A 10,194-nucleotide genomic window follows, 5' to 3' on the forward strand; every position below is an offset into this window, starting at 1 on the left:
AGCTATTAAATCTGATCTCAAAGCAGTCATCTCTTGGTCACACAAAATCCTAGAGAAAGACATGTTCCGGGGGTAACATTGTGGCTCTCAGGATAAAAGACATGGGTGAGGTTCGTGCAGTCTAGAAATGAGTTTGGTACTTGTACTGGCTGGTTTTGTGTGTCAACTTGACACATGCTGGAGTTATCAGAGAGAAAGGAGCCTCCGTTGAGGAAACGCCTCCATGAGACCCAGCTGTAAGGCATTTTCTCAACTAGTGAATAAGGGGGGGACCCAGCCCATTGTGGGTGGTGCCATCTCTGGGCTGGTGGTCTTGGGTTCTATAAGAGAGCAAGCTGAGCAAGCCAGGGGAAGCAAGCCAGTAAGTAACATCCCTCCATGGCCTCTGCATCAGCTCCTGCTTCCTGACCTGCTTGAGTTCCAGTCCTGACTTCCTTTGGTGGTGAACAGCAATGTGGAAGTGTAAGCTTAATAAACTCTTTCCTCCCCACCTGCTTCTTGGTCATGATGTTTGTGCAGGAAGAGGAACCCTGACTAAGACAGTACTTTAGGCACGGGATTCTGTATTTGCGTTGGGTTTTGTTGGACAGGCATGAACTAGAACAGAGGCCGGTAGGCTGGATGTAGAAGTTGGGAGAATTATGGTTTAAGGCCAGTCTAAACAATACAATGATACCCTGCTTTAAAAAAAAAAAAGCCCATCCAACAAACAAAACAAAGCAAATATGGGGTTGAAGAGATGACTTAGGGCTTAAGGGCACTGACTAATTTTCCAGAAAAATAGGGTTCATTTCCCAGTACCTACACGGTGGCTCACAATTATCTATAAGTGTAAGTCTAGTTCGTCTGACCTCCAAAGGCACAAGGCATATATGTGACATGTAGACATTCATGTAGGCAAAACACCCATGTACATACTTTAAAAACATATAATAGCATATGTGTCACCAAACTCTGGTGTAGCAAACATTATACTGGTAAATTGTCGTGTGCTCTCTGAGCTCATTGAGAAACTCACTCTGGAATCAGGGCTTTGTCCTCACACCCTCCCCTACAGATCCATGTATTGTTGGTGGCAGGGAGAGAAGAGAACAGCAGACCCCACAAGAGGAAAAAAATACCACCTCCTTGAGAACAACCGAAGGTCACAGTCTAACTCTGTTGCAGTAACCGAGTGTGGGGTGAACTAAAGAACTAAAAGTTTATTTAACTCACGCTCCTGGAGTATGGAAACTCTAGGAACAAGGCATCGATGGGCACTTGCATGTGGGAAAGGCCTTCCTGCTGGACTGTGGCATGGCGGAGGGCATCTCTCGGAGAGCAGGTTCAGGCACAAGGCAGGGCCACACTGGCTTTCTTGGCAGATCCGCTGTGGACATAACCCCTGAGCCTGTAAGACACCCGTGCGCTAATGTGCTCTGGGAGCAGGGCCTTCACCATCCAACCACGGTTTAAAAGTCCCACTTGGCTCTCTCACTTTGGTTTTTGTTTTGTTTTGAGACCATTCAGTTCTGTAGCCCAGGCTGTCCTTGAGCTAGTCTGGCCTTGAACTCAAAGAGCTCCTCCTGCTTCTGTCTCCTGAATGCTGCGATTAAAGGCTTGCTCCACCACATCGTATCCTCCCCCCATCATGCCTGGCTTCTGGCCTGCGCTCTTACTAATTCACAATGGGGATTACATTTTTCACTTTTATTTTTTACATTTAATTTTACTTTATAGGGTGTGTGTGTGTGTGTGTGTGTGTGTGTGTGTGTGTGTGCTGTTTGTATGTGACATGTGTGTAGTGCCCTTGAAGTCCAGAAGACCGGGAACTGGAGGAACAACAATGAGTCAAACAATGTGGGTACTGGGAGCAAAACCTGGGTTCCTTGAAAAAGCAGAGTCCTCTGAGCTGCGGAGCCCTCTCTCCAGATCCTTACTCTAAAAAATTACTTTAACAGAGTTATTAACCCAGTCTGGCCTTTTCTGTTTTGTTTTTTGTTTTGTTTTGGTTTTTTTTTTTTTTTTTTTGAGACAGGGCACTGGCACTCGCTATGTAGAACAGGCTGGCCCTATAACTCACAGAGATCTACCTGCCTCTGCTTTCCGAGTGCCAGGACTTAAGGTGTTTACTTCCATGCCTGACTTCCAGGCTAGCCTGAGCTCTACATATCCTGTCCACATGTTCTATAAGAGCTGGAACTAGATCTCTTTGTTCGTATCTCCCAAGTGCTGGGATTTGCAGGAGAGTGCCTGAGTGAGTTCATCCGGGATATTCAAATGGCCATTCTCATTCATCCACATCCAACCTGGGCTGCCTTCATACTGTGGTAGCCTATGGAATGGTTGTGGCAGAAACCTTTGAGAGGAATGTTTGCAGACCTCGGATCTAGAAAGTCAAATGCAATGGACAGGCTCCAGAGGGCTTGCAGTCCTTGGCGGCACACTTGAGAGCAGTGCAGAGGAGGCTCAGGGACAGGCCCTACACCTGAACCTGACTGTCATCTTTTCTTATTTGTCCAACAGAAGACTATCCGAGGAGACGGAAATGAAATGATTTGTTTTGGCATATGGTTTCTGTAGCTTTAGATCTTTCAAAACCTACTTTTAATATGGGTTCTTAAATGCTTCAACCTCCCCTCTAGCCGACCACCCACCAGAGGTAGTGGAAAGGAAAGTTTTTAGGATATGGGGGAAATGCACCTGTTTAGAAATTTTTCTTTGGCGCAAACCCCATCTGTGATGTCAGGAAGTCAGCAGCTCGGTTCACAGGATTCAGTAGCAATAGCTCGATCCACTTGCAAATACTTCAGGAACGTTCCAGCAGTTCAGTTCGGTAGAGCGGAGATATCCAGTAAGAATCAGCAGCGGTGGTGGTACGACCTAGCAGAAACAGTCAGGCCTCAGCTGAATCAGCATGAGTCAGCAGGAGAGACCAGGAGCCGTTCTCTGCTGTGCCTCTCGCAGCGGAGACCCAGAAGCATTGCATAGCTGGCCATGTGAGCAAACCTCTTTCAGTCAGGTCCTGTTTGTGCTCCCTTCAAACATCCCATGTCCTCCAAGGGTCTTGCCTCAGCACATGGTCTGTATCAGCTGACATCACTCTGTCAATCAGCCTGAGTCTGAGGAAGCAGCAAGAAGCTGACAGAACACCACCAGAAGTTTTTTTTTTTTTTTTTTTTTTTTTTTTTTTTTTTTGTGCATTTCTCTCTACGAAGTCACAACGAACAGCTTAGCTACATAGTGTAAGGTAAACCACTACATGTGTGTCCTTAGTAAAGAATCCTTCATCACATGTCCTTTCATGTGCTTGCTTTAGCAAAATATCCTTTCACCTGTGTCTGCTTCAGTGAAGAATTCCTTCACATGTCTGCCTTAGCCAAAGGCCACCTGACACAACTGACTTTCCGAAGAAACCATAAGTTTCCAATTCGGGTTTCAGACGGTTCTTCGTAGTCTTGGCACTACCAATGCTGGGCAGAAGGTCACGGCATGGCATCAGGGTATGTGGCAGGGACTGCTCACTACACAGCAAACAGGAAGCAGAGAGAAAGAGAAGGGGTAGGAAAGATTGCAACCTCCAGAGGCACACTTCTAGGGATCAAGTTCTTCCAGCAAGGCTTTGCCTCCCGACTTCCTGCTGTGTTCCTAGACACCACTACAGTGCTGTCTCAGACCTGTGTTCCTAGCACTCAGGAGGCTTAAGCAGGAAGAGGGTGAGTTTGAGGCCAGCCTGCTTTTCAAAGTGAGTTCAGCACAGCTAGGGTTACATAGAGAAACCCTGCCTCAAAAACCCATTATGTATTTGTATATAGAACTATAATATATTACAATATTATAGATATGTTATTTATATATTATAATAAGACATAATATAATATAATATATATTATATGAACACACACACATATGTATATGAATAATGCATTTCTTCTTTACCCTTCCTCTCTCACACCTATGATGCCACCAACACATTACCTAGAATTCAACATTCTTCTAAATGCTCCAGAGACAAAGAAAATGAATACACTGCTGAAAAGAAAGTGGGGGTAAAGTGACTTTCAGGCAGTGTCCTGCATAGTGACTTTAGGTTTCTTTAAACTCACAGGACCTGGCCTGAAGGCAGAGGCTATAATCCCAGCTAATCTGGAGGCTGAGGCAGGGGGATCACAAGTTCAAGGCCCTCAAAATAATATCTCCAGTGAGGGCTGGGCACGGGGTTTAGTGACAGAGCAGTGCTGGACTCACCCCAGCACTTCCATAAACAAACAAACAAACAAACAAACAAACAAACAAACAAACAAATGCACATGCTAGCTCAGAGATGACCAGCCCGGAAGGACCTAGGGCAGGGCCCAGCTCACAGCAGGGACAACTCCTTCCTGTATTCCTGGAAGCAAGTGTCTTTGTTGTTGGTCACTCAGAGGGTTTAAGAAACCAGGTAAAGGGCTGGAGAGATGGCTCAGCAGTTAAGAGCACCGACTGCTCTTCCAGAGGTCATGAGTTCAATTCCCAGCAACCACATGGTGGCTCACAACCATCTGTAATGAGATCTGATGCCCTCTTCTTGTGTGTCTGAAGACAGCTACAGTGTACTTAATATATAATAAATGAATACATCTTAAAAAAAAAAAAAGAAAGCAGGTAAAAACTCCACTGGTGTCAGGCATAGCCATGTATAGCTTTATTCCCAGCACTGGGGAGGCAGAGGCAAGCTGATCTTTGTGAGCTCCAGGCCAGCCTGTGTTGTGGGTTGGCCTGACGCTGTTTGCACTCTGATCTTAATTCTGCTTCCTCAAGAGGGGTTCCCCCACCCTGCCCGGGCGGAGCAGTCCATCATGTGATCTCATGTGAACCTTCTCCCCATTTTTAACTGGTCAATAAAGGCTAGAGCCTGTGAATGGGCAGTGGAGGGGAAATGTGAACGAGAGATTTGAGAGGGGGGGAAGGTAGAGAGGGGAAGAGGTTGGGAGGGAAGGAGGACGGAAGAAGAAGGGAAAGAAGCCATGATGGAAGCAGCAAGAAGCTGACAGAACACCACCAGGAGAAATCACGAGTAATAAGGGATCTCGTAGTTGGGGAATAAATTAGTGTGGTGTTAGGTCTGCCCAATCTTGGCGTATAGCGTATAATTATAAAAACTGGATTGTGTGTTTTTAATATGGGCTTATTTGGGCTGGAAATTCCAGCAACAAATTGGCACCCAACATGGGGCTTAGACCTGAACTAACCTGAGATAAAAGTCGACCCTCGTTCCTTTACCTAAGTGGGAGTCTGCACAGTGAATTCCAGCCCAATCAGGGCTACATAATGAGACCCTGTCTCAAAAACCCAACCAAGCAACCCCTAGGGTTCTTTTTGAGGGCAGCTCTGATTTAAAAGCTCCACTTCTCACAGGAGACTCCCACCACAATTTTCTAGATGTAGCCTCCAGGGCCTCTGCAAGGGATGGGCCCACGAAAAAAGTTCCGAATTCAGGAAACACGAACTAAAGTAGCAATGGCATATGCGGCTCAGGGGTGGTGAGCTTGCCGAGTTTGTGCGAGGCCCTGGGTTCCAGTCCCAGCCCCGCAACCTTCCGTACAACAGATGAACAAAAGCTAATGGCTATAATGTCATCTAGTTGTCAGTCAGTTGCAGTCAACCATTTTTTTTTTTTTAAAACTCAGAGCCGTCTTTCTTAGCAGCATAGTTGATGTTCTCAGAGATAAACATAAGCTTGCAGTTAAATGATTAGGTGGGGCATTTTGGTGGTCCTACTCCTATAGCTTTGGTTAATGGCTTTAATAGAAAAAGACAGTACGTTTTGCGACCAGCAGGGTTTGTGAATCCAATGGGATGTGGGCCCCATATCCTATGAGATTGGCTATCAGTGCCTTTAATTGTTAGAGAAGTAGTCTACCCCTTTAATTGTGCTCATTTATTTATGTATTGGATTTGAGACTCTCAATATAGCCTTGGCTAGCTTGGAAATGGCTATGTAAACCAGGTTGGCCTCAAACTCCCAGAGACCCACCTGTCTCTTCCTCCCAAGTGCTAGGACATACCCAGCCTTGCTGTGCTAGTTTTAGAAATTGTATATCAAATAGTGTTGTAGGGTAGTTTTCCCCCCAATCCAGCTTACTACAGTGAAAATTACTCAACTTTCTTATAAAAGCATGTTTTGCTAGATACTATGTGTAAATGAAGGGTTTTAGTAATCTTTAACATTTTTAGATTTATCTGGGGTTGGGGATTTAGCTCAGTGGTAGAGCGCTTGCCTAGAAAGCGCAAGGTCCTGGGTTCGATCCCCAGCTCCGAAAAAAAGAAAAAAAAAGATTTATCCATCATCTATCTACCTGCCTGCCTGCCTGCCTACCTACCATTTAAATACATTGGTGTTTTGCCTGCATGTATGTCTGTGTCAGGGTGTTGGATCCCCTGGACCTGGAGTTACAGACAGTTGTGAGTTGCCATGTGGGTGCTGAGAATTGAACCCAGATCCTCTGGAAGAGCAGCTAGTGCTTTTTTTTTTTTTTTTTTTTTTTTTAAGATTTATTTATTGTATGTAAGTACACTGTAGCTGTCTTCAGACACCCCAGAAGAGGGCATCAGATCCCATTACAGATGGCTGTGAGCCACCATGTGGTTGCTGGGATTTGAACTCAGGACCTCTGGGAGAGCAGTCAGTGCTCTTAACCACTGAGCCATCTCTCCAGCCCCCGCAGCTAGTGCTTTTAACCATGAAACCACCTCTTCAGCCCTAGGATTTTTTTTATTAATCTTAAGGAACAACTCAAGATCTTTAAAATAATCAATTATGCGCTGCAGACAGTAGAAATACTTGCGATTTTATCCTCTGGAGACTGAGACAGGAAGGTTGATGTTCAAGGCCAGTCTGAGTTACAATAGTGAATTATGGTCTGGCCTGGACTGCATTAGAGACTCTGTTCCAACAAGCTTAAAAAAAACCCTAACGAATGTATTTAGTCTGTCCCTTTAAGCAATGTTTGCATTCCTGTCGGCTTCCACTAGATGGCAGCAGAGGACAGTGGCTTGACTGCAGTGTCGCGTTAAATTAGAGAGGCCATTATTGTGTGTGCTACAGTATGTATACTGAAGAGAGGTCAGAGGACAACCTCAGAGTGCTTCCTCTCTCCTTCTGTCATGTGGATCACAAGGCTCTAACTCCGGCTTTTAAGCTTGGTGGCAAGTACCTTTATTTTACTTGCTGAGCCATTTCACTGTTTCTATCCCGTAGGGTTTTTGTTTGTTTGTTTTGTTTGTTGTTTGTTTTGAGACAGGGTTCCTCTACATAGCCCTGGCTGTCCTGAAACTCACCCTATATTGAAACAAGGTCTCTCTATGTAGCCCTGGCTGTCCTGAAACACACTATATAGATCAGGCCCTCCTGCGCCTTTGAGAGCTGCAGTTAGAAGCATACCTCCATGCCTGCCTGTTCGGTTTTCTGAGGCTCAGGACGGCCTGGAACTCTTGTTCTTCCTGCTTCAGCTTCCTGAATGCTGGGATTCCAGGGGTGTGACTACCACACCCACTTTCTTTATGTTTCTACAGGGGGAACTTTCTTTAACCCTTCATGTGTGATTCCAGATCGGTTCCAGTAGTCCTGGAGTAGCCCTGCCTTCTGTATTTGTGTTCTGCCCGAGCTCTAAAGATCCCACATGAATCAGTGAGGCTGAGAGTCTGGACACAGTTGGAGTCCATCTGGAAGTCACACTTCCTCTTTCAGCGAGAGCTCTGGTCACAGGCATGGGGTCTCTGAGTTTATTCAGTCGTCTTCTTTTTTTTTTTTTTTTTTTTTTTTTTGGTTCTTTTTTTCCGGAGCTGGGGACCGAACCCAGGGCCTTGCACTTCCTAGGCAAGCGCTCTACCACTGAGCTAAATCCCCAACCCCTTCAGTCGTCTTCTTTGCGCCCACCTAGTACCCATCTCAGGTGTACATTAATCCATCCTGGAAGCCCACCTGCCACTGGGTTTCTATTTAGGTCTCTTTGGTGGACGCTGAGCAGTTTCTGTTCAGCCTGGATTTGTTTTGATTCCAATCTGTGTCTGCCTTTCACACAGCGACTAAGGGCTGAGTTATCTCCTCATGCAATACAGACCTTTCCATATCAGAAGAAAGATAGGTAGATCCTCTCAAGCTTTTCTTTAAAAAAGAAAAAAAGATTTTTTTTTTTTTAAAGAAGAGTCTCACTATGTAGCCCAGGCCAGCTTTGAACTCTTGTTCCTCCTGCCTCTAGTTCTTTTACTTTCTTTTGAGACAGCATCTCACTACATAAACCAGGCTGCCCTCAGACTTACAAAGATCAGCCTGCCTCTGCCTTCTGAATACTGGACTAAAGGTGTGTGCCACCATGTCCAGCTTGACCCTAGCTCTTGAATTCTAGTATTACAGATGGGAGCCGCCTTGCCCAACTCAGTCCACTGGCCAAATCCAATCAGGGGGTCTGGAAGAGCTAGGGTGTTGCTCTCTACTCAGCAGTGCCCTTGGCAGAGTCTTCTTGGATCCAACCAAACAAGAATCCCAGTCCCATTAGAGTCTTCAGAAGGAGCTGGGACAGGATCCACCCAGGCAGCAAGAGTGTCTGTGTCTGACAGTCCTAGCAGTGGGAAGCTTTGCAGAAGCGCACAAATGGCTCAGATTATGGAGACAAGATCTGTGAGGGGCAGGTGTGAGGCGCCTTGTTGCCCCTGGCTAACAGTTTCTTTGATAACAATTCAGCATGCAGGCCTGGCTTCCAGATCCCCAAGGGGGAACTGGCAGTTAGAGAAAGAGCCCAAAGCTACGGTGATCCCTTGACTAGATAAAAGTTAACAACTAGGGGGTCATTTTCATTAGCAACAATGTTGTTTAGCAGCATAGTTGACACATACTTTCTTATCTGTTTCCAGGAAAGGATGGTTAGAAAACTAAAGGGTAGATCCTCTGGAAAAAGGGAAAAAATATTGATGCTTCATCCCTAAACCTAGACGTGGAAAGAGACAATGGGCAGGTGCCTGCGTTAAGGAGTTTGCAAAATGAGTGCTTACACTGTTTGTTTGGTTTGGGTTTCTTGAAACAAATTTCCTGTGTTTCATCAGGCTGACCTTAAACTCCTGACATTGCTTGGCTTTGAGAGTTCTGTGATCAGCAAGCACAGCCACTGTGTTTGACTCAGATTTTGTGTTTTTGTGACATTCTCATGGACTCCACTCTGTAGACCTGAGTTTCTGATTCTCTTACCTCTCACTTCTCAATTCCGCCCTCTCCTCCTCCTCCTCCCTCTCTTCCTCTTCCTCCCCCTCTTTTCCTCCTTCCCCTCTTCTTCCTCCTCCGCCTCCTCCTCCCGGTCTTCTTCAGGGTGTGGTAGCATAAACCTTTAAGTCAAGCATTCCAGAGGCAGGGCAGGCAGAGCTTTGAGAGTTTGGGGCCAGCTTAGTCTATTCTACGTAATGGTTTCTAGGACAACCAGGGCTATGTAGAGAAACCCTGTTCAAAAAAAAAAAAAAAAAAAATTCCCCTCTCTGTCAGCCAGATTGGCCTTGAATTTGCAGTAATCCTCCTGCCTCAACTTCCAGAGTGCTAGACTTACGGATGTGAGCCTCCGTGCCTGGTTAATGTACAATAGGTAGAAACAGACCCACAGTTACATAAGGGAACCATACAGATAGGGTAGGCCGTGACTCGGGGGACGGGGGTGGGGTGGGGTGAGGGGGCGGATTGCAAGTAGGCTGAAAGGAACATTTGAACATGATGGAGATACCCATTCTCTTGACTATGGCGATAGTTTTAGGGATGCATGCACACACATGTAAAAACTTCATGCTTTAAGTATGTACACATTCCTTTTTTTTCCTTTTCCTTTTTTCTTTTCTTTTTAAAGCAGGGTCTCTAACGCAAACTCACTGGGCAGTAGGATCACCTTAAAACTTGGGATCTTTCTTGACCTCCGGAGCACAGAAGTGCAAGCTATTAAACGTCCACCTCTCCATAAAGCTGTTTAAGACTAAAACAGGGAGGAAGGAACACTGAGGCCATATACATAATGGAAATGACCCAAGTTTCACTATTTAGTAAAAGCACATAGTTCTGCTGGGTGCAATGTACAAGGTAGAATGGCGGCTGGCAGCGTGCAATCGGTTTATGGCACATTCTGGATTTGAGATCTTAACAGAGTTCCTTTAGGGCTGGGGATTTAGCTCAGTGGTAGAGCGCTTACCTAGGAAGCGCAAGGC

The 10,194-nt window shown here is 45.7% G+C and overlaps 1 non-coding gene across 1 annotated transcript; it reads left to right on the top strand.

Annotated features, from left to right (window-relative positions):
* The first annotated feature begins 6,200 nt into the window (after positions 1-6,200).
* On the top strand, positions 6,201-6,281 carry Trnas-aga33 (transfer RNA serine (anticodon AGA) 33). Its single transcript has one exon. It is a non-coding gene; the product is annotated as a tRNA-Ser (tRNA).
* Positions 6,282-10,194: the final 3,913 nt, after the last annotated feature.

Source organism: Rattus norvegicus, chromosome 1, assembly GCF_036323735.1.
Source record: "Rattus norvegicus strain BN/NHsdMcwi chromosome 1, GRCr8, whole genome shotgun sequence".
Lineage (NCBI taxonomy): Eukaryota > Metazoa > Chordata > Mammalia > Rodentia > Muridae > Rattus > Rattus norvegicus.